At 45.1% G+C, this 23,234-nt stretch overlaps 1 protein-coding gene across 1 annotated transcript in view; it reads left to right on the top strand.

The window, feature by feature from the left end:
- Positions 1-23,234, top strand: part of LOC105672143 (uncharacterized) — a 354,839-nt gene that overhangs the window by 64,868 nt on the left and 266,737 nt on the right. The window contains exon 10 of the mRNA XM_067353333.1: positions 12,040-12,177. The gene's annotated coding sequence lies outside the window, so the exon portion shown is untranslated. The remainder of the gene's footprint in view (positions 1-12,039; positions 12,178-23,234) is intronic.

The raw sequence follows: 23,234 nt of genomic DNA on the forward strand, positions 1-23,234 counted from the left end.
AAGCGGATAGACAGCTGTCTACGTAATCGTGAAATATCATTAAACTTGCGCGATGATCGATCGAAAGACCACGCGGAAAAGATAAACGACGATGATAGCGGCGCCTTTCACGTTTCTTTCACACTCGCGTTATCATCCGACAGTGTTAGCAAACTTCACCGCGGTAATATCTCACTTTGAGATACGTGAATGTTGGCGAGCGTTCGCGTCGTGCGATGACGTGCCACAATCTCGCAAGCCGTTGGTCAATTTTCGTTCTCTCGAATCGAGCGGGCCTCGTTTTACGGTCGCTACAAAGTATACTTATCATTTATGGGTCGGAGTGCGTCGACCTGTTGGGCGAGAACGAATCATCCGGACTCTCAGCTCACACGGATGATTCATCCGCTTCTGTGTCAAAAGCCATTCAATTTGCGTCCTGCCGCCCTCCGCCCTCTTCGCGAGATTAATGCAAGACACAAGGTGTAGTAGAATGCACGCCCGTAAAGACGGCGAGCGTGCACTCTCTCTCTTTCCTCGAATGGAACCATAAAATATGAAATGTATTAAATTGATAAGGCTGAGAGAGCGCCAGTCGGAGTGCCGGAAGATGTTACTTTGGGGAGCAAGAAACAGTGGCGGATTTAGTGAACACAGGGCGCCAAGTGCAAACAAGAGAAACGAGAGTTGAAAAATATTAGATTATAAGATAGTGTTTTATATTTTTTGAATCATTTTTATAGTTGTTTTAATGAATAAGAAATGTGAGATATACTTATATATGAACGAAATAATAATTAAAAATACTAGAATCATAAAAAGAGAGAAATAAAAAGGCGTTTTTGTACAAAAATAATATTTCATGCTATTATTTATGCATAAATATTCTTCTTAGGAACTTGTCCGCTTTATGTATCGAGCACAAAGGACGCGTTTTTGCGCCTATTGAGAAATCCGTTACTGGCAAAGGGCAGGGACGGGGAAAGGGGGAGCATAAACGTATTTACTCGGGCTCAGCATAATATCGCGAGCTTTTATAACCAATAAAAGTTACAGCTGACACGTCTCTTCTCTCTGCGGCGACTGCGATACGCGGTCGAATGCGCGGACACGCTTCTTTCTCGGCCTCTCGTCGTCATCCTCGTCGTCGTGTGCGTTCCGTAGGCTTCGCGGGTGTATGAGGCGATTTATGAGTGACGAGCGACATGGTAACGAGGCTCGCGCGCGCGATCCGAACAATCGTCCTCTTTGTGCCCGGAGAACTCTTTGTGCCTTCCGCGCGCTGCTCCGAACGATCCTCGGCTGCACCTCCTCTCATGGTCTTAATTTAATTAAACTGAAAGCGGCGCGTTCTCGCCAAAACGTTTTGCACGCACTTGGCGTGAGCGTTGCACGGCGCGATGTCGACGAGTTTTTCAAGACAGGCATAGAAAACAAGGCTCCGAGGTGCTAACACTCGATGTATTTTTAGTCTTCAAATTTTTTAGTCTGTACAAATTTTATATCTATGAATATTTAATTTACGACTTTGCAGAAATATAAATAGATTAAAGGAAAGTAAAAATTTATCTCTTACATCTAACAAATTTATAGTTACTTTAGAGTTTAGTTCTTTCGAATATTCCCTTCTCATTGTAGTCGATTGTACGGTTTGATTGGAAAAGCAGCCCGAAGCAGCGGAAAGTAAACTTTGTCAAAAAAATTCGCACAATCTCAATGTACGCGGTACGTGCATATTTTATCGTATAATCGCTTTCAAAATAGCGTTTACCACTTACCGCACACGTCAAGCAGGATGCTTAAGGCATTGCACCTCACTTTACCCAACCTCGCCTCGTGTAATAAACCTTTCAAAGATTAATAAAGAAGCGAGATACGATAAGGTACACGCGTGGAACTCGTCCCGCCGCAATTAACAATATCTTTGCACCGTGAAAGGAAACGAAGACATAGTACAAACGATCTCGCAGACACACGCCTCCTCCCTGCAGAATAACATGTACTCCCATGTGTTACGATCGCGATTCACCATTGGTAGCCGAACTCTAAATATCAGGACGATAAAGATTTTATGAAAGAAGCTGCACGGCCACGTAAGAGGGCGGTCTGGCAATTAGAAATGTTCGTCGTAGGGATAGTTAATATCTTTATCCAGGCTGAGCGGCTGGGAAAAAATTTTATGAGTAGAAACAGAGAGTCTGCCGAGAGAGAGAGAGAGAGAGAAAGAGAGAAAGAGGGCTGTAGCGGCCAAATAAGGAACAAAGACGATAGCACGATTATCTGTTCGTCCATTCGATAAGGAAGAAAGACTACAGCGACGACAAAATCGTGAATGCGAGTCACGTTAACTCGTTAAAATTACGATCTTATTCTCGGAGGGAGAGGAAAGGAAGCTACGCGATTCCGTGCCGTCACAATGTACGTCGAAATGTGACCTCGGGCCGGAAAGTGCTGTCGTTCCTCGAGAACGGAGAGAATTGCGGAAACTGCTCCACGAAAATGCAATCGGATGTTCCCGCGAGACTGCACTCGCTCTCCCGCCGATTGTTGGTCGAGCCGCCGCGCTTTTACGGTAGTTTTACTGCGCGGAATTAATCAAATGGAATAAAATAACGAGAGTGACTTGCGTAGCGAAGGGGATTTATCGTTGCACGAAGTGCCTTCTATTTACAATTACGTCGACTTTATTGCTAATAGCGACGTGAAATTACGGATGCTCGCTCGCCACCGTGCACACGTGGCCGAAGAAAGAGCTCGCCAGTTTATTACTAATGAGTCATCATCATGAAAATTAATATATGTTTGTCGCTTACATTATTTCTGTGTCACCAATGATTGCGTTTAAAAATGGTAAATATTTTATGAGCAAATAATGCACTTATATCGTGAATTTATGATGTACTGATATTAAATTTAGTACCTTAGAAAACTTTCTAGATGCTTCTTTATAATAAGATGCTGCAGAAGCATCAGAACGTGCGAAACTCAATGACACACGGTCGATATCTCCGTCGTTTTATTGGCGCTCGGTCGAGGTACACGCAATAATTCATACGAATGTCTTGCGTAAAGACAGCAACGATATGGGTAATAAAATGCGCGGTGGCAAGAAATGTGATTTTGTGATAAATATTAATGTTACGGTGACGACAGCGCGCTGCGCTCGTGGTCGCGACGGGATCGGAGAGCCTGTGCGAGATGATGTTAAACCATTGAAGACCGCGTCGATGTTATTTTCATTGTCCGTGATTAATGGTAAAACGTTTCTGCTGGTTTTTGCGCGCGACCGCAGAAAGCCGCGCGATGCTCGATACATCTACGGTGTGCGCTATCGAACGACAGTCGCGGCGGTGTCGCGGACCTCGATGTAGGAAGTGTAGAGGTCGATTTACAGTTATGGGGACGTCGATACAAGACGATACCATAAGGAAACAGGAAGGTACTAACGAGGCGGAACGTTTTACTCATCGATAGCACGGTTTGAATCGGCGAAATGTATTATATTATGGTCAAATAATAGCAAAAACAGAAAAGGTTTCTTCATTTCTTACAAAGCAAATCTTTTTTCTACTTTCTTACAAAGCGAACCACGGAGAATATAGAGATATAAAATTTATTAATTTGATTCTTATTCTAATGAAAGGTTTGTGATCTATTATTCTGGAAATTTCTTGGAGAGATAAATAATCGCGAACATAAAAGCCTTTTCGAGTTAATATTTAAACGAGATGACCTGCGCTCCGTTATTATATATGCGAATACCATTTTCTCTGGAAAGTAATTAAACCATGAAACGCTTCTGGCGCGGAGTGAAGTTAAGAGAAGGTAACGATAGGAAACACCCGTTGAAGGGTTGATAAAGGCCGCTGCGCTAGTTAACGGGAAACGCTTTATATATCCCATTCCCCGGAGAATATCCGAAGAAGATAGCGTTTGATATACGATTGCGCAGCCGTATAAATTAACTCCTGGTGACATTTAGATTAATTGTTCCGCGTGCACGTCGCCCGGGGTATGCTTTTTAGGGTAAGGAATCGCGATCATTATTTCAACCGATCCCCCGCGTCTGACTTGCGGCTGTATATTTGAATAAGCGAATTTTTACGAAACGCGCACATCAATATCCGATGAGAACGTATTAGTACTTTTCTATTTAAACGAAATCTATATTAGCTTCATAAAATAAATCAAAGCAATCAATAGTACAGCACAAACTAAGAAAAGGAAGAATTATTTTTTTGTAGGAAGAAATATTGAAATTTCAAGTTTTTATTTTATTCCTGTATCGGTCAACAAAGGGTGATGGATGAAACATCTTGACTTGTTGAAAAACATCTTGCGTTTCCGGCGACGTGCTCGAGCACGATTTCGTAATGTCTGGCCACAGGCTAGTATCAGGGATCTTCGATTTGATTGCAGTCGACGTGCCGAGGGAGCAAGATCCCCGCGGGTACTACGAGCATACAAGTACACGAAGCGGTCATTAGGACAAAACATTTCCTTTGATCCCGTCACGATCGTCGCGTCTCGCAGGAACATCCTCAAAACGATATGTCCAGGGTTCACCGGTCCTGCACGATTGCTCGTCCACGCTCTTTACGGTCTCTCTTTTCTCTCTATCGTTATTGATATTCGACGGTCTTAGGCACGAATGGAGCTGCGGTAAGGCGCCCGCATTGTGTCAACAACCCTCGAGAGAAAACCAGAAGCTGCGAATTATGATAGGGGCTCGAAGCACCCCGGTGTTGTCATTAGTGGCGGGCGGGGAGTGCGACGACACGACGAATCTCACCGAGCACGTTTTCAAACTTCCGTTTCAGTCTGGTCCTTTGACATAAAGAGACGCTTTTGATACATTATATGATATATTATTTCTCATATCATAGCTTTTAGTGTTTATACAAAAGCCGCGGTTTGAAAAATTGTTTTTTTCTGATTGAACGATTATTTAAGATATTATTCATGCGTAATTTTATTTATTTGTAATTTTCAATATATTTATTTATTATTTAAAAAATTTTTAATTGTTGAATTTGATAATTAAATTTCAACATTTTTTGTATTCTTTTCTAAATATGAAAATGAAAGAATAGCAGAGGTTTTGTAATATCAAAAAATTACATTTAATTTTAATGAATATTGAAATAAAGTTTCCGCGGGTTTCCGCAATCACGTAAACGATGCCAATTACACGAGGCAACCGTCGACGGCGTAATTACCTTTCGGTCCATTTAAAGTTAACGGGAACCCCGCTGGATTGCCGCTGCGAAATTTTCATCCCCGTCGAGTCGCGACGTGTTTTTTTTTCTTTCGCGGCGGACGCCGCCGCCAACCAACCGATGGCGAGGAACAGCAATTTCCTGAGGAATATCCGGATTTACGGGGCTTCTCGAGGATATCGAACAAATTTAGCGCGAAACACGTAACGAACGAGTTCCGTGGCACCGGGCCGAAGGGGGCGGGGGGAAGGAAAGCGCCGTATATACGGCAGTAGAAAACTTTAACTACCTCACAGCTCATAACCCCGTTATGACCCACGACACGTATACGTGTGTATCTCTCCCGCGTACACTTATTATTTTCTCGCACGAGTCCGGACAAATATTGTCTTGATATTAGCATTCGCATACGGATTCGCCGATCACCCGTGTTATCTCAAGCGGAACGCTTTCCGGGCCGACTAGAAACGACGACTTAAGCCGCGCGCTCGTCGACAGAGAGGACGATTTTCCGCTTCGCTATCGGCCACCAAACGACGGCCACTTTTGTGCCGATCTCACGTGTCGCCGTGGATCTCTGATTCTTCTCGTAAACCTCAAAGGCGGAGATTGCTCGTGGGCGATCTTCCCCCCCAGTCTGCCTGCTTGTTATGTCAGCACGGAGGGTCGCGTCTATACCCGGCTTCCATCCCCCTACCCTAACTTGCGTCGCGTTCAATGGATTTTTTTTCGCCCGATGTCTGCGGGCGTCGGGCAGATTCGTCGAGTGTGAGAGTAACAAGCTCCCAGCATCCGAGAATATCTTCCGCAAATTTATTTATGGGCGACGCGAGGCGGAATGGTGCACATTGTGTACCGAAGACGGTCTTACACAACGCCGTGTGTAGCTACGCGGCACGTACCGACGAACGACGAACTTATTCATGAGCGGATTTAGGGCCTTGCCGTTGTTGTTTGCTTGTTTACTCATGTACCTAGCTTGATGTATTATTAGACGATTACGGAGTATCACTGTCAACGATGTATCCTGACACGAGATGCAAATGCAGACTCTATTCGCGTTGTGCAATTCATGCGCAGAGATATGCGAGATAAGGCTCGCAAAACATTTTTTTCCTGAGAAATATATAGAATTACTCTATGTGATATAAATATTTTTGATAATTATTTTATATAATTATCGTATTAAATTGCAAAACGTGTCACGATAAAATAAGCACGAGTGACGATTCACTCGCTTTTCGCAACTTGTATCGGTGTGAGATCAGCGAGCGACGATTACAACGCGCTTATTAATCTGAAAGCTTTTGTCGCGGATCGCAATTAAGAGGATTCCGCGCGACGGCACCCGTCCTTTTAGCCATTCGGACGGAACGGAGCGTTTTAAGCGATGATTCAGCTTGAGACTGCGAGAGACGAGAGGACACCCTTCTGTCAGTCAAGGAAGCGTCAAAAGCGCCGCGACCATCCCTTGACAGCCACTTTAAAATTACACCGATAATGAAATCGAGGCCCCGCCACTTCTAATACCTAAGTCAAACCCCGCGTGCAGACCGAGGAACAGATGCGGGGACAATGGCGAGTCGATCGTCGGTGCGAAATGAATTTAAAGTCGGGATTTAAAGGCTACGGCGACACAAAACATTTTCCCCCCTTTTTCTCGATGTAGCGTCGCGCGCGCAGTCACAATTATTACAAGCCGATCGGTCGTAACAGATACGGTTAGTCTTCGGTGAAAGGGGTTCTCGGTGCGGCGGGGACGAAGAGTGTTAATGGCACTGCGTATCGACTTTGCTATCTGGCCGAACGTAAACTCCGCCAATAGCCAATTACCAAACGAGTCGCGACCATTTTTATTTCTGTCGCTTCAACTCTTTTTTTTTTTTTTTATTCGTGTTAGAGTGTCGTATATTAAAAAGTGAGAAAGAAATATACGATATCTTGCACACCGATATAGTTGCTGAAAAATTTATTATTGAACTTTCAATTTTGTTGCGCTTATTAATCTCATCGCGGTGTAAATTGCGACGAGCGCATGGAGCATATCGCGAGGAGTATCACGAGTTATGGCTGCCGCCGTTGGCGTCTTATATGTTTTCCGCGCACTCGGATAAGTACATAAAGCGTCGCGTATACTTTCGCGTGAACGGCACCGAGCGCCGCGATTTCCCAAGTTTCCGCGTAAGTTTGTCCTGTTCCATTTAGCGCGGAAGATTTAACACTTCCACTACGTAGTTTACGATACACAGATACATGCATAGTACCTGCGTCCCGGTTACGAGTGGGAGGAGACGAGTCGACTGGCTGCACGGCGCGTATATATACATCGCAGCGGCGGAGGCAGCGGGTGTTATGCATGGGGTGCCATTCCGGCGCGCTTTAACACCCGTATATAAGGGTGAAATTACACCTCCGGCCATTCCTGTATTTTCGGAACTTGATTAACGCCGCCGTCCTGGACGATTATGGCATTACGTGACGGGATTAGTTAGACTCGTCACGAAACACGCACGTTGTCTGATAGCGTCCCTTCCTGCCTGCAATATTTGCTTACTTCATACAAAATTTTAATCTTGAATCTATTTACAATTTAAATATGTGTTAATTGCTAAATAATTGTGTTTGAAATGAATTATGTAAGATATCATTTTAAGGTATTATTTCTAATTACAAGTCAAATCGTACAAATTACAAAATGATTCACAGACGAGAATAATATCCGCAAGACACGGATTTATGGAGAACGTAATGCAATCGGTTACGAAGATAAGTGTGGAGCGACGGTGCGCGAGCAATAACTGAGTAGTAATAAAAGTAATAAAAACGCTGTTTTGGCGTCCATAAAGCGTATACTATAAATAACGTATAGCTCAATCTGCCGTTATGCAAGCATCGATGAATCGGGAAGAAGTTTCGTCGTCATCGCGACGGCCATACGAAACACTCCCGCCGTCCCGCCGTCGAGAGACGTCGCCGATCTTTCGCGCGTGGATATAAAATCTTTCATTTCCATTTCGAAATTCGACGCGCGTAAGCGGGCGTGTGCATGCAGACACACGGCTGGTGGTTCCGTCGTCGGGGAAGAGGGCGAGTTTTTAGTGTCGCAGGGGGGTGCGAGGCGATAAAAATCGCGAAACATTATACAGATTTGTCGGTCGGGCTGTTTTTACGATTTTTCTTCGCGCCGTCGTCCGTCGAAAAACGCCAGCCGACCTAACCGCTCGACTTTCCCGCGCGTCTCTGCGCTTCCCTTTCCACTTTTTATTCCCATAATTTAATTATCTCAGCTTTATGACCGGGGACTAGCTCTAGTGGGTTAGATCCGGCGACCATAACGCCTCACATAAATCCAGGCGAGAGATATCTCGTTTACTTCGCTCGGGTTTCTCCTCGCAGATATTCCCCATAAACGGTAGTCCGACCGAAGAATAGAGTACGACGTAGACTACCTTCGACCAATTTGCTGGACGCCACGCTGCCTCGTTTAATCCAAACCCGTGATTCGACTATGAATTTAGGAATTTATTTCGCTATAAATCGCGCGGCGCGATAAGTCGGCTATCAAGAAATACAGTTATGATAGCAATATATGGACTGGCGCACGCTACTATGTTTTATACGTGTGCTGCATGACATAGATATTTAATTAAATATGTGCATTTTAATTATTCGACGCGTGAGTGGATCGCCACATGCTGTGGAAGATTCCTCACCGTGCGCGATGCTATCAAGCCGAAGTAATTAAATAAGCGCGATGCGCGTTCCGCGGCGCACGAGCGAGACGGACGGGCAAATGCGTGTAAGCAGGCGCGGCGCGGAAGTTTCGCACGCGGCGGTCGAGTGCGAGGGGTGGCGTGGCGACGAATACATCCTCGTGTAACAGCACGGTCCGGTGAGCATCGGTTACCAGGTGGTCGTGCCGCCGGAAGCGGAACTCGGATATCTCGAGGAGCGTCCCCGGCTATGGAAATGAGGTCAAACCACCGAGTGTTGCGCCCGAGTGTTGTGTCAGGGGAGATCAGGGGGAGCACACGGAATGTGCTGGGGAAAAAAGAAAGGAACGTGCGGCGCGCGAAACGTGGACGAGATAATGGGGAATCATCATTCGGGGCGTAGTAGGTATCCATAATAGTACTGACAAATGCGTATTGTCGTATGAATATTAAATAATACATGTCTGTTTAGACTTTCGAGGGAATAGAAAAAATTATGTGATATATTATCGTATAAAATTTCATTCTTAACGAAAGGAATTGTTGCTTATTTTGATGCTCGACATAGATTTCACAAGTAACTGCGAATTTGCAGTAATACTTGTTAGGATAACTTTTTATCCAAAACGAGTAACAAAGCTTTAGTAGACCAAAAAATTGTGTCGGCCACGCTTGGTTCGTTTAAAAATCATAAACAGGGAATTGGCTTGAGGGCCATCCGTGACAGTGGGACGCGCAATGGCCGGAATCCACCATGATCGTGTCGAGGGTGCGCGACTGCACGTACCACGTGTACATGGGGCCGGATAAAAGAACGCTAACAACATAACGCGACACAATGCTCGCAGGGAGCTCGCGATTTCTTGGGGCTCGACAACAGCGGGGTAGTTTTTCCCGGATGCACCGAGATAATTAGAAAACGGTGGCACGCTCTCGGGGAAAATAGTATTCTCTGGACCTGACCAGCATCGATTATGCGTGAATACAAAGAAATTAGGACATGATGAATCAATGTATATGCGCATGAACTCTCTTACTTTTTTTTGCAATATTATGTTTGCTATTGAACGTTGTATGTTTTTCGTGATTTTTTTCTATACATATATATTTTTTTTTTAAATAATGTCATGTAGGATAGCTGCAGCTTTCTGTCTGCCGCTATAGATGGTCAGAGTAATTTGTTAATTCGAAGCGGATGAGCGCGCCCATTCACAAAGGGGGAAAACCGTTGGCATTCGGGGCGAAATTGCGTATTTATGCCGCGCATAATCCAACCATTCTGCAAATGGTGGCGAATCTATCAATGCCGACGTATTACCGGTTTCATTTTCCTACGTGGATGGAGACACACAAAGGCTTAAAAAATTGTTTCTGTCCGCTCTTCCTGCAAGTCACCCTGTGCGGGTGGCGGCGGGAGAATGATCGTTCAATCTTTTTCATCCGGCTCGCGTCCGATCACACAGGAAGGTCCGGCGACATTTATTCACGATTTTTTTTCTGCGATTCCGGTCTTCTCGCAAGGAATCTGAAAATACTACGATTCGAATGAAATCAAACGACACTCGGGAAAAACTCGCAATGATCAATCAGACGAAAGAAATGAACTACAGATCTCTCCTCCATCATTCTTCCATCTCTCGATGGAATATATTTCAGATGATATATTAATCTAGAAGTAAGTCAATCTGCTTTATTATCCTAAAAGCTTCAATTTTTTTATACAATATGTTCTAGTAAAAAATGGATTAAGAATATTTTTATCTAAATGTTAGAAATCATTTTTTGCATTAAGAGTGTACATTATTTTATTATTTTAAGTATAAATTTGAGAACACAATTTATCTCAAATTATTATATTTAGTAAAATAATATTTTTAACTTGAAAATCGATTAGCATTGAAAGTATCGTGTTTCTTGTTATTTAAAATTTGAGAGACAAAGCTGAAAACTTGGAAAAAAATTGACTTGATCTATCTCTGATTTAATCATACCATATATTCGATCATTGATCGCCGTCCTATCTCCCGACCGACGTTTGCGAACAATCGCCAGGGAATCGCGCCTAAGTTAAACGGCCAAGGATACAATTTCCTTTCAATCAGCAGTCGAATCCTTACGAGGAAGTTTACGTCGCGCAATAAACCGCCTTGTCTCCCCGGCGAGGAAGCGTCGAGAGTGCAAGAAAAAGAGACAGAGACGCGACGAGACTAGGCCTGCGAGACGAGAACGATTGCGAGAAATAAAAGTCGCAGGGTGTGACTGATCGTTTATCCTTCGGGAGGGACGGGCATGTGTACGCACGAGAGGATGGGTGGGAAGAGAGGGAGGAGAAGAAATGAAACCGTTACGCGTCGGGGGATATTAGGGTGCTGCGAAACGCCGTCCTCCCTTTCGGCCCTGTCTGAAAGACAGAGAAAAAACGTAGAATTTGTACCGCTGCTGCGATACTCGTTTCGCGATAACGCGCTTCGAAGTACCCGGCCGCCGCATTCCCGCCGTTTCATTTCGACTTTCGCGTAACGGCGTCCCCGGTATATCGATACCGGCGGATTCGTGAACGAAATGTCGCGTTATTGGGAGGAATTTAATCTTCGCCGGCTATTCGCGTGTGACTATCGCACTTTTGGTTGGGGAAACAATACTGCTGTTTAAAGTGTTTCTTTGTACTCTTCGGGGGAGGAGTTGTGGAATCCTATTCACAACGCAATATCCCGTACGTTACAGAAATATATTACTAATTACAGATTTGATTGGACGAATTTTTCTTTCAGGCATTTCGAGCACTTAACTAGTGGATTTTTTCGATTAAGGAGAAATCTAGAGAAATCTCTACGTATTATTATACGTATATCTCTTATTATACATTTATACTTTTAATTTTATTATACTCGTAATTTTTTACACTCAACGTATTCTTTTTTCTATATAATTAGAGTGAATGGGATTCATAAAGATAAGTAAGATAAAAACTAATTTCGCCTTCCTATGAATCAGTCGCATCCGCGATTTGTGAAACGCTGATTCCTGTAATCATTACACATAACATCGTCGCAAGTGCAATTTCGCAATCTGGTAGTAGATTAATGTTGTCGGTACGATGCAATTATCTAATGAGCTAATTGGATTAGTGTTCACAGCTGTCGTCATCGCTGCGGCTTTCTCAGCGTGAAGCACGAAAGGTGCACCACAAGCGCTCCTTGTTCTTATCGGATGCAGTCGTGTGCCGCGCGTAATTGCACCATCGCGAGAGATAATATGCTAACGAGGTAAGCGTGTTTAATGATATGTGTGAATCCGACTATACACGCGTTCTCGTGATGTGTGACTAACGGTGAGAAAGAGAGAGATAGAGATTATCGTAGCGCGATTATCAGCCTGTCATCATTTTCCCAAAATTGTCGTTACAAATCACCCGTTTGCATTATATTGAATATTTTCAATGCGTTTTGTTTCTATTATTAAATTGTACCAATAATAATTTTTAATTGCTTATTACAAACTCAATTCTGTAATATTTTTTTCTATTGATGCAATATTTCAGTATTATTTAATCATTTATTTATTTTAATAATTATACGGACCATTGTAGCGTGAAATCTTGGAGATGTCTTTCGAATCTAAAGGAAATCCGTGCCAGAATCGTGCCGCTCTGCTGAGCGAAAAGAGCTAATAAAAGTATCCGCGTGATAATTAGCTCTGGTCGGGAGTGGTGGCCTTTTTAATTGTTATCGTTAAAACGAGGAAGCGCGTAGTCGGAAAAGAAAAAAAAGCGCAGGGGTCGCAATAATAGCGAGAGATAAAAGAAGGGCTGTCCTTGCTTAAGGTACGTCCGTTTATGATTGAGGCTGCTCGTGCTTTTTTAGTGGCCATTTAAAAACTCTGCTTTATTACGTCCCGCCCGCTTGCATAGCAGTCTTTTATATCATTATCTCCCGCGCAGTCGGAAACCTGGATTTTCTAATTATGTATACTCGTATCTCGGTGATTGGTGGTGACCAACGTTTTAAAAATTACGCGAAGACTTATTTCACGTACAGCCAGCTTTACGGTTACCGGCATATTTTAATTTTGATAACAGTGCGTAATTTTTTGATAACATTAATTATATTTGAGCCTTGATAATACGTTCAACTGCATCATCTACGGCAAGAAATTTTTGCTTGGCGATGAAACATACATAAACTTGAAATATGAAAACTTTAAAACAGTGATTTTATTATCAACGCCGTTAGACTTTTAAGGTATTTTTTTTTTTTAATTTCGTGCAATTTCGATATTTCGCGCAAATATCGAAATATAAAAATCGATGCGAAAGGACACTAACGACACAGACGGCGCCGTTCGGCTTGAGGTCGCCCGACATATAATAAGGAAACGATCTCGGAACGCGCAACTGTGACCCCCGACCGATCCTAAGGCACACGACGCGCACTTCGTCAACGATCGTCACGCCGACTTTACATACGTTTGAACCCAACAATGCCCGGGTTAAACGATATTACATACGCATTCACAGCGCGGACCGCGGAGAGCTATGCGAACCCGGCGGGGTTAAAGCGGAGATAAATCAGCGTAACGTTATTACGCCTCATAGAAATCGTAGCCACTTCTGAATCCATTAAGGCCGCTGTTATTTCGTAGCCAAGTCCTCCGGGGCCAGGTGTAAAGACCTTTAAGATAGTAGTGGTCGCGAGGGGGGAGGGCCGGGAGAGATTGAGAGGGAGGCTGACTGATCGTGAACGATTCTTCAAAAGGTTCCCATGAGCACGCGTGTACCATCGCGTCTTTGAGCCATCATCTTTTCCTTATGCGTTCATCAGAAACGTTCCACGGTTTCGTACGCGCGCAGGCCCTTTGTCGTAAAGGTGAGTCAACCTGTACAGAATCGGGTCATCCCCCGACAATGGATTGATTTAGTGCACTTGTGTTTGAGTTGGTCCCGGAATGCCTTAGACAGCTCTTAGATGTCCCTCTTGAGATCTGCCACAGATCGTCGTACGCGCGTCGACGCAGGAACGTAAATGGAATTTGATCTTAAAGGATACGAAGATTTTATTTTGTCGGTGCAATGCGCCAAATTGTACGATATATATTTTTATAACGATTTTTTAGTATATAACTTTAGTGTATATTACAATATGTACAAAGTATAAGAAATATTGGTTTCATACGTGAAAAAAGCATATAAGTACATAAAATTGCAGAACCAAGCTGCGTTTGGCTAAATTGATGTAATATTTTGCAGTCGCTTAGTTAAATGTTTATCAATCTCAATTTTTACGACCTTTTTTGAGACAATGAATATTTCTCTGGGTCTTTAGAAAGGTCATAGACCTTGTATTCATTGCCGTCAGATAAAACGGTCCTGGTCTACGCGGCAAAATGCGCATATGTATGCGTATGCTTACGAACGGACCCACGATGCCGGGCATCATTTCTTCGTCCATTATATATACGACGTCGCGACGATGTCGGGGCACGACGTGCCTTCCACCCACGGCCCCTTTTTCGAGACGCGTTCAGAGAAGCCCCGAGGGATTATCGCGCGATCGGATGCGCGGTCACGCGCGCGCGTGTATGACGCGCTTCTCGCGTGACTCCACCTGCAAATCCGGGCCGTGCACGGATTTGAAACGCGCCCGTACGTATCGTCGGTGGCTGAATAGCGGGGATCGATTAACGTAGCGCGCGGAGGATTTTATAAAACGGACGCGACGAAGCCGCGGCTATCGATTACGTTCACGTTTTATTTTAAGCAACAGTGATACATTTGGAAAAAAACGAGGCTGCGTTATTAGAGTAGTGCTTTAAAAAGATTTTCATGGTTTAATAGCGTCAAAGCAAGTAGTGACAAAGAGAAACGTTGCGTCGCTGATGAATACGCTTCTACGTAGACTGATGAACGATAATGAATATTAATTTCAATTTTTTAATTTTGGACACTGATTTATAAATCGAAGACGGGTGATACGCGTCGTTTGGTTATACATACGTCCATCATACATCGTGCACGAGGGAATGAATGCTTTAATTATTGAGAGAAAAATGGACGCTAGGAGTTGATCATTTTTTTTCCAAAAGCGCGAGTGCGTGCGCTATGAGAAATAGATTGTGATTTTTCAGGATCATATCGTGGAACCGGCCCGACGATCCTCGTTATTCTTTTTGCCTCTGTCCGAGGCTTTATGTTGGATGCATCTGCCCATTTTTTCAGACTGCCATTTTCCCCGGTCGCTTTTTTCCGCCCGGAGAGTCGCTATTTTTTTTCGGTTGAATCGACACCTGAAAATTCCCGCCGACACCTCGTCGCGGAATTATTAATTACCGCGTCGCTGCGCGCAACGTGTCCGATCCTGCGTGTCTTTTTTTCTCTCTCGCTCTCTCTTTTTTTTTTTTGTTTCCCGGTCTCGAATTTCGGGCGTACGTACGTACATACGTACGGCAGTTGCAATCGTCGCATTCCGCGCGCTCGATTGCTCGGCACGAACGAAACGCGGCCGTTTGCATGGTGTTGCCTGACGAAACGGCGTCGCGTCGCGTCGCATCGCGTCGGCGGGACGGGGGTTACAGGATTACATCGACATGGAAGCGCCGCGCCGCACACGTTGGAAGACCATCCTGCGCGACAGTATGAAATTACTTTTGTCAGACAGAGACTCCCGGCCGCCATCCGAGGGATCGGATTGAGTTTAACTCGGAAAGCTGCGCCCCGGATAAATCCGAGCGATGTTTCTGGCGTGAATTCAGTCGGGAAACTGAAAAAAATCCAGGAAATACTTTGTCTCTGGATGTTTGAGCGACGTGACAATTAGAATTCGACCTGATATTAAAGGATGGCTTTTATTTTGCTATCATTACTGAATTTTTAATTTTATTCTTTAATTATTAATTTAAAAAATTTATTTAACGTCAATAATTGGCAGATTGCATTTTCGATGTACACAACTATAATTTTTGCTCCGATAATACTCTACCAACAATGACGTGATCCGTTGTTTTTTTACAAATGCCGGAACAATTGTGAAGATTATACGTCTTGCTATCGTTCGAAACACGATTGTCTAACTCCGCGCGGACGAACATTATTGCGGGGTCGGGATTTTTTTAATCCGGTTGGAAGCTACCGGCTCGTTTAACCAAGCCGAAGACTTGAGAGGGTTGAGGCGGATTAAGGGGTCGGTGAAGTGGTGCAACCTACGATCAGATTTCACGAGTGAGTTCACCACGGCTCTATCTGACAGCTGGCGAAAAGTCTGTGCGCGCGCTTTTCCTGCGAGCGAGCAGGTTGGCCCGCGATTAATCCGCGTTTTGATTCTAAGCAGAAGCTCTTCTTCGGATTAAGGTCGACGATGCTATTTGTATGGGATGTACTTTGGACCGCGGACGGCGATTAAAATTCACGACAGGAAAGCGCTCTCGACTCTTAACGAAGCACTTCACGACCTGCATCGAACGCATCTCACTTGCAAATCAACTCTTTTGCCATTTATTCGCGAAATATTTGCGCAATGTCGAGGATACAAATTCTTTACAGCAAATTCCGTTAATATTTATTTTTATTTATCTTTTTATGTTACTGTTTGTTCTTTTTATCTTAATATAATTTTAGAAGAGATTTTCCAGCGGTTTTATGAGAGAAGGTTAAAGCATTGTTGCTTTGTTTCGCAGCTTTTCTTGAACCACAAAGCTCTTCTTTCGCGACTGAATAGGGGGAGTAGTCGACCTCGTTAAGGGTAGGACAAACAATTGTTTTCGACGCTTGTCCGGCGAGCGATACGACTGGACACTGGATCGTACATCACCCGATGACAAAAGTCGCGTGTTTTTGCGCAAGCGGGCCGCATTTGTGAGGGATGATCTCGATGCTTCAGAACGAGGTATTGAAAAATGAACGGTTCATCGGCGCACTCAACCGATCGGCTCAAAACACGGTCGTACCGTTGCTTTGTCAACCCCGGCGTTCCTCATTTTTTTTTTCCGTGGCGCCGACAGCGAAATATATTCCCGTTAGAAGCGCGGAGGGAAAAACACGCCGGGATAATTCCGATAATGAATACGATATTAAGTAACGTAACACGTGGAGAGAATGTTCTGTGGAAATCCGACAATTTGCTAGCGCGGCGTAAAATCTCCGCCCAGCGGGTGGAGTAGAAAAATCGGAGACAAAGCAAGGCGGTGTGATTAGCGCAGAGGTGAGGAGGGCGTGTGGAAGGGAAGAATAAAAATGCCTCGTATTATGCGCATATGCGCACATGAATACGAACACACGCGTCTCTCTCTCACACACGTGAAATACGGGCCGCACACTCGGTGTGAAGCATAAACCGAAGTATAAACCGGGCAGAGCGAGCGTAAAGCATAAAACGCGAAATGCAACGCAACGCTCGGTGACAGATGCCGTTTATTAACGCAGTGTATGCATCGAGCCGCAGTGTGCGGCCGTGTCCTCGCGCGCGCGCGCGCATGTACTACACCAATGCGGATATGGATTCGTCGTCGCGGTACTTTACTCGGCGTGGTACTCCGCGAATATTCTTGATTCGTTGAACTGTCGCCTTTTCCGCCTTCGCCTTAGCCGTGACACCGACCGTTTTATTATTCATCCCGCGTACATGTCGTGTCAATAGTACCGATAGCACAGAGAATCTTAATTAATTTATTTCAGTATTCCGCAGCTTCCATCGGCAGTTGTGTGCTTTGGATTTTTAGTCACTTCATGATTCTTCCATGAGCTTTCGTTTTTCGTTCATCTCCCAGCGGCAGCTTCTCGTTACCGCGAAACAAGGATTAGCTTTCCAAAGGATAAAATATGTAGACGCGCAGTTAACGCGGCGAGCTCGATTAAGAATTAATTTTGGCTAGCCTAATAAAGTCCACGTCTTTCGCCTGTCCATTAATAACTTTATTCACTGTTCTTCTTTCTCGCAGGACCGTCTTATTCTTCAGGAAATGAGATAATTGGTGTTTGCACAAAGTTTTAGGATGGATCACGTCTTTCTCCAAGTTCTATGCTTGAAATATGCATGGCGTTGCCAATTAATACTGATTATATTTTATCGTGTATAAAAAGTTTATGTTGCAATTAGAAAAGAACGTTAATTAACATGAATTGTGTGAGTCTATAAATCGATTTTATCTATCTGGACTTAATTTTGTTAGTCGCACAATTTGCAACAATCGAACTAACGAGATAACCATGTGATGCTTTTACGAGGTTTACCATGTCCGAGAAATCCGAGTTGACATTTGATTTTACTAATGCGAAATCATTGGTAGTTAGAGTCGCCATCGGAGGGGGAGGTTTTTCGTAACGTCGGAGTTAACAGCGGCTACCCTCGTCTGCACGAGAATTAAATGCATTTTACACTCTGTTTCTCCGCCACGAAGCGGGGCGCGCTGCCTCGACCCTCTAATGTCCGGTGACTCGGCAAAGTGCTAAGATGACCGAGGCATCAATCTTCACGCTTTCTCACTTTTTGTCAAAAGCCAGGGTGGGGTAAAATCTTCCGTCTTTGGTCATCCCCAAAGAGGCGGCTCTCTCACCGAGAGAGAGAGAGAGAGAGAGAGAGAGAGAGAGAGAGAGAGAGAGAGAGAGAGAGAGAGAGAGAGAGAGAGATAAAAAAGATAGTTGATGCTTAGCGAGAGATTTCGTCGTCCCGTGGTTTCGAGCATCCTCCGCGAGCTTCCGGTTCCGGGACATTGAAAAATCGCGGCCGTCCCACCCTTCGTATCTGCTTCTTCGAGCATGACGCGTTCGAAAAGAGCGCGCGCGTATGTGTATCTTCTAACGCAGAAACGTGTCGACGCGTGATAAATAGACTTCACCTACGCGAGCATTTGGATGGATTCGAAATTCACACAATCTCGAGATTTTCCGCCAAATTTTCTCTATCACTATTCCCATTTTCATGGATGACGCTCTGAGCCGAAGGCGTATTACTTTTCACTGCTATTCATTCACATCGCTACGTCTTATCTATTCCGCGAAATATTGTACGGATTGATATTACACTCCTGTATAGTTTAGCGGAGCTTTAAAAGTTTATAGCAGAAATTGCGGCGACGCTGCCGCCGCGCCAGCGTGAAATTCCGACGCGAGGAGCCGTTTCCCTCGAATTTCCATGGAGCATAACCGTCGGGAGACGCCCGCGCTTTATTTTCGAAAACGCGGAACGTCGCCCTTGAGCTCGCCGCGCAGTCTCTTATTCCGAGTTTCCTCGCGCGACGTCGCGCATAAAATAAGTATTATGCAGAACACGGGTGGGTACTCTCGCGGCGACGGCGGCTGCCTCGTCTCTCTCCCTCTCGCGTGCTCCGCGGACTGCTTCGAGGATATTCGGGAGCCAAGAACTAATAAGAACGTGTGAAATACGCGAGCCTTCCGAGCAATAGCCTCCGTGCAATCGTCGAATTCTCGCCCGGAAAGAATCGCGCTCCTCCCGTCTTTTCGGTGGAGAATATCTGCTCTTTCCTGGCCGCGCATACGAGCGTGCATAAGAAAGCAGGGGGGAGGGTTGCATGGCGAAAGAGAAGCGGGCGACGTTCATTGACTCGGTCGCCTTGGTAAGGTCGCACGGGGCGTCGATAGGGGGAGGAGAGATGACGGTCGCTCTCGCGGTCGCCGTAAAAAGTCGCACCACCGACCGCGAGCCGAGGCAATAAGTTTCGTTGGTTTATCGCCGACGTTTCCATGAAGAGGCCACAACGTCGAATCGTTACGAACTGACCGCACGTCGAGCGCAAGAGCATCGTCGATGCGCAATCACTTCTATAGGCGTCCCCGCAACTCGCTGTATCGAGGAAGACTTTGCGTGCGTGACACCGCCGCGTATATCACCGCATGTTACGCATTATTCGCACCCATGACGCACAGACGGATGTTTTTCAAAGTGTCGAGGGAAAAAAAAAAAGACGACGCCGACTGCCGCGATGCATTCGGATACGGTGCGCCGCAAATCGCACTACTTCGGGATACGCTCTGACGTTTTTATGGCCCTTCGCCGCCGCGTTCTCCACTGAGAGAAGCTCTTCGTGCTCCGCGTGCCTACATTGTCCGCCGATAGGAGTTGTAAATCGAGAGGGCCCGCAGTCTTTTTTACTTTTGCGCCGCGAGGGCGGGTACATGTCGCGGAGATTTAGTCGAATGCGAAAACAGATTTGCGGTTGGAATACCTGTGACGTGTTGAAGCGTTTTTTCAATCTTTCGTTTAGTGTGCGTGTCATTGATATTTTTTTGTCAACAAGAAAAAGCAACCAAAGTATTTTCTATTTTTGGTATTACAAAGGAAAGCTTGATTATTATTTCAAAAACATATTGTGAAAATGTTGAGCTAGAGAATAGCCATCAAAATTTTATCATTAATGCGCAAAATCGATTTCGACTTGTCGCTGTCACGACCAGACGAGATAATCAACTCCGTCATCAAGTCATTTTTGCAGTGTATTGTTCCATTATATTCCTCGACTATTCAGCTGCAGATTAAAACAGGGTTGTTTGTTTATTTTTCGAATCAATAACTGTGCAACGCATTATTAGCTAGACTAATTATTTTTGTTGATTGATATTAAACATTTTTCTCAAGCGAATTTATTTACAAAATGAAGATTTGTCGCGTCTTTTATCTTTGCGACATAGAAAAAGGTTTCGCCATAGTAAGTACAATATGCAGACGGTCGTGTTGGTGCTCCATAACCAGAAGACGAGTGGATAAGTCTGGCTGCTTTACGAAGTAAATATTTTGTTCACTTTACTGCCACTATTCGAGCCACCGACGGTCATTCGCGGAAAGAGCAGCAATATGTAGCAGTTTATCCTGGAAAAAGAGAAACGATGTGTACCAACACTTTTCGCTCTGTATAGCTGCACTCGGGGTTAAAGAACTTTTATATATTTTATTTCGCCGGTAACTCGAAGTTTTAGCTGCGCCATCATAGGTCAGGAAAACATGACAAAGTTTATATTTTGATTTTTATTCACATTTTAATTCTCATTAAACAATATAATTGTAGCTAGTTCAAATAATTTAATTAAAACGGTCAATAAATTTCTTAAACAGTAATTGTTTGTATCGAAATGTGATCAATCACGTTTCATAATGTGTGTAAGCCAGACATGCCTCGTCAATAATTCGTCAAACGGAAATAACCGATTTTCGATTTTTGTAGACGCGAGCGCAGGCGCCTGCAAATTACAAAAAATTCCAATCTACATCGCTAATTATACGCTCATTTACACTGCACGGGCCACCGTGCGAGCGCGGTGGCGACGTTGGCGTCACGGCACGTTTCGCGGCACGAGAAGAAAAAGATTTGTCGAATAATTAATCGCCGTATGGTTCTGCGTGCAGAACGAGAAGGAGGAGGATGAGTGGAGGAGGACGAGAGAAACGAGCGGTGCGTGCGTACGTGCATGCGTGCGTCGGTCCAGCTGGACTTACCTACGGTAGCCGGTAATGCCGGTAGTCTTGACAGTCGGGATGAGGGGAGGCCGGCCGACCGCAAATTAATCCTCGAGAAAAATTCCGGCGGCAGCTATATTCCCTTTCGGCGCCGCGTCGGTGACGTGGACGCGAGTCCTTTCGCGGGGGCCTCACACGGAGAGAGAAAGAGGAAAGGACGCCGACCGAGGCGCGAGGCTTAATCGAAGTCTCGACCTTTAAGGTGGCGAACGTTGGTCCCACGCGTCCCCTCCGCAGGCGACATTATTTATTTATTTACGCCACATTCAATTACCGCCGCGAGACCGCAAAACTGATTGCGCGCCGTCGCGCCGTTGCCGCGCAACCGGGGATTCGCGACGCTATTTGCATGCAAATTCCTGCCAGACGCGATTCCGCACGCGGAAGAATCCGCACCGTGGCGAATCGGGACTGCGCGTGCGAGCGGGTGACATAAAGCATTCGCGCTGCTCCCCCACCAAGCGGGTCTCCTCTCACCTTTGACACGCGTTTTCGACCTCTGTTTCCCGTCGTCGTCCTCTTCGGTCGTCGTGTCACTCTTTATTGCCGGTGACTCGGTGGTCCTTAGAAGACGCAATTGTACCCTCTTGAATTATTAACTCTTAATCCTTTACTGCATATTGCAGCCGTGGAATTTAATCTCGTCGCGGATGTACTTGCATTGTTTTCACGCGAGCAGGGGGAATTGAATACCGCACGTTAATAGCCGCGACTTCTGAGCCCATGACGAGCCGTTGAACTGACATACGATCGTCCTCGTCGGCGCAAACACCCGCGTTGTTTTTGGTGCATGCGTGCGAGTCAACAAACACGGAGAGCTGTTAGCCGGGCGCTACCAGGCGGACAGTGATCGACAAACAACCGTATCGGCTTTAAAAAGCGCTTACACCGTGTACACACTCTTTACTAGAAGTAATGAAATATTGCTGAGTTTTCGATTCTTATTTTCCGCCGCGGCGATGTGTAGCATCGATCTTCGAACCTAGCGTCATGCCACGCTTGTTTTCCAAATATATCCTACTTTCCGAGACGCATCGTATGAAAAACTGCATGTTCGCCGGCAGCCTTATTGCTTTTTTAATAGCTATGAAAATAATTCTTCCCGTTCATCTGAAAATGTGTACAATAAAATTTTCAACCTTTTCTATTCGATATGTTTGATACATTATGTGAGGAAAGATCACAAGTATTGTTGTGTTAATGAGAATTATCGATCATTATTCGAAAGTATCTTTTCATTTTATCAGGCACTTTAGTAAAGCGACATGCACGCTGTGTGCCGCCGCACGCGTGGAACATTATTTCCGTCCACAAAAGACACGCCGCCGGCAGTCAGCGGGCCCCTTGGTCGAATAAAACTGATAATACAAGAAAGATTCACCGAGGCGCCCATCACCCGGGGCGCAAGATGCCGCTGACAATAATCTCGTTGTAAACATTTCGTAACGACATAATTGCTTGTTCGGAGTCAGGCGTGCGCTGCATTCCTCTCTCCCGCGTCCCCCGTCGCCCCTTATTCCGCGTAGTGAAAGAAGCGCCGGGGGTTCTTTTAAATTGGCGACTTTTTCGGTCAACAATCGACCCTTCCGGAAGGTCGATAGCTACCGTACCGACCCGCCTCGCCCCGCCTCGCCCCGCCTCGTCTCATCCGCTCGATTCTCGGCCCGTGAACAACCCCGTAGACACCCTACGGCTACGCTATAATGGTCACGGGTTTGCAAGGGCTGAAAGGAAGCCGCCCTCGAACGCATCTATATATACCTATGTATATAGCGACAAACGCTGCGGAGAGAGATATATGTATGCGTCTGCGAATAGAATTTGGCTTCCACCGACTCTTCAAAGGAACTGGCAGATCTGGGTGG

This window comes from Linepithema humile, chromosome 4 (assembly GCF_040581485.1).
Source record: "Linepithema humile isolate Giens D197 chromosome 4, Lhum_UNIL_v1.0, whole genome shotgun sequence".
Lineage (NCBI taxonomy): Eukaryota > Metazoa > Arthropoda > Insecta > Hymenoptera > Formicidae > Linepithema > Linepithema humile.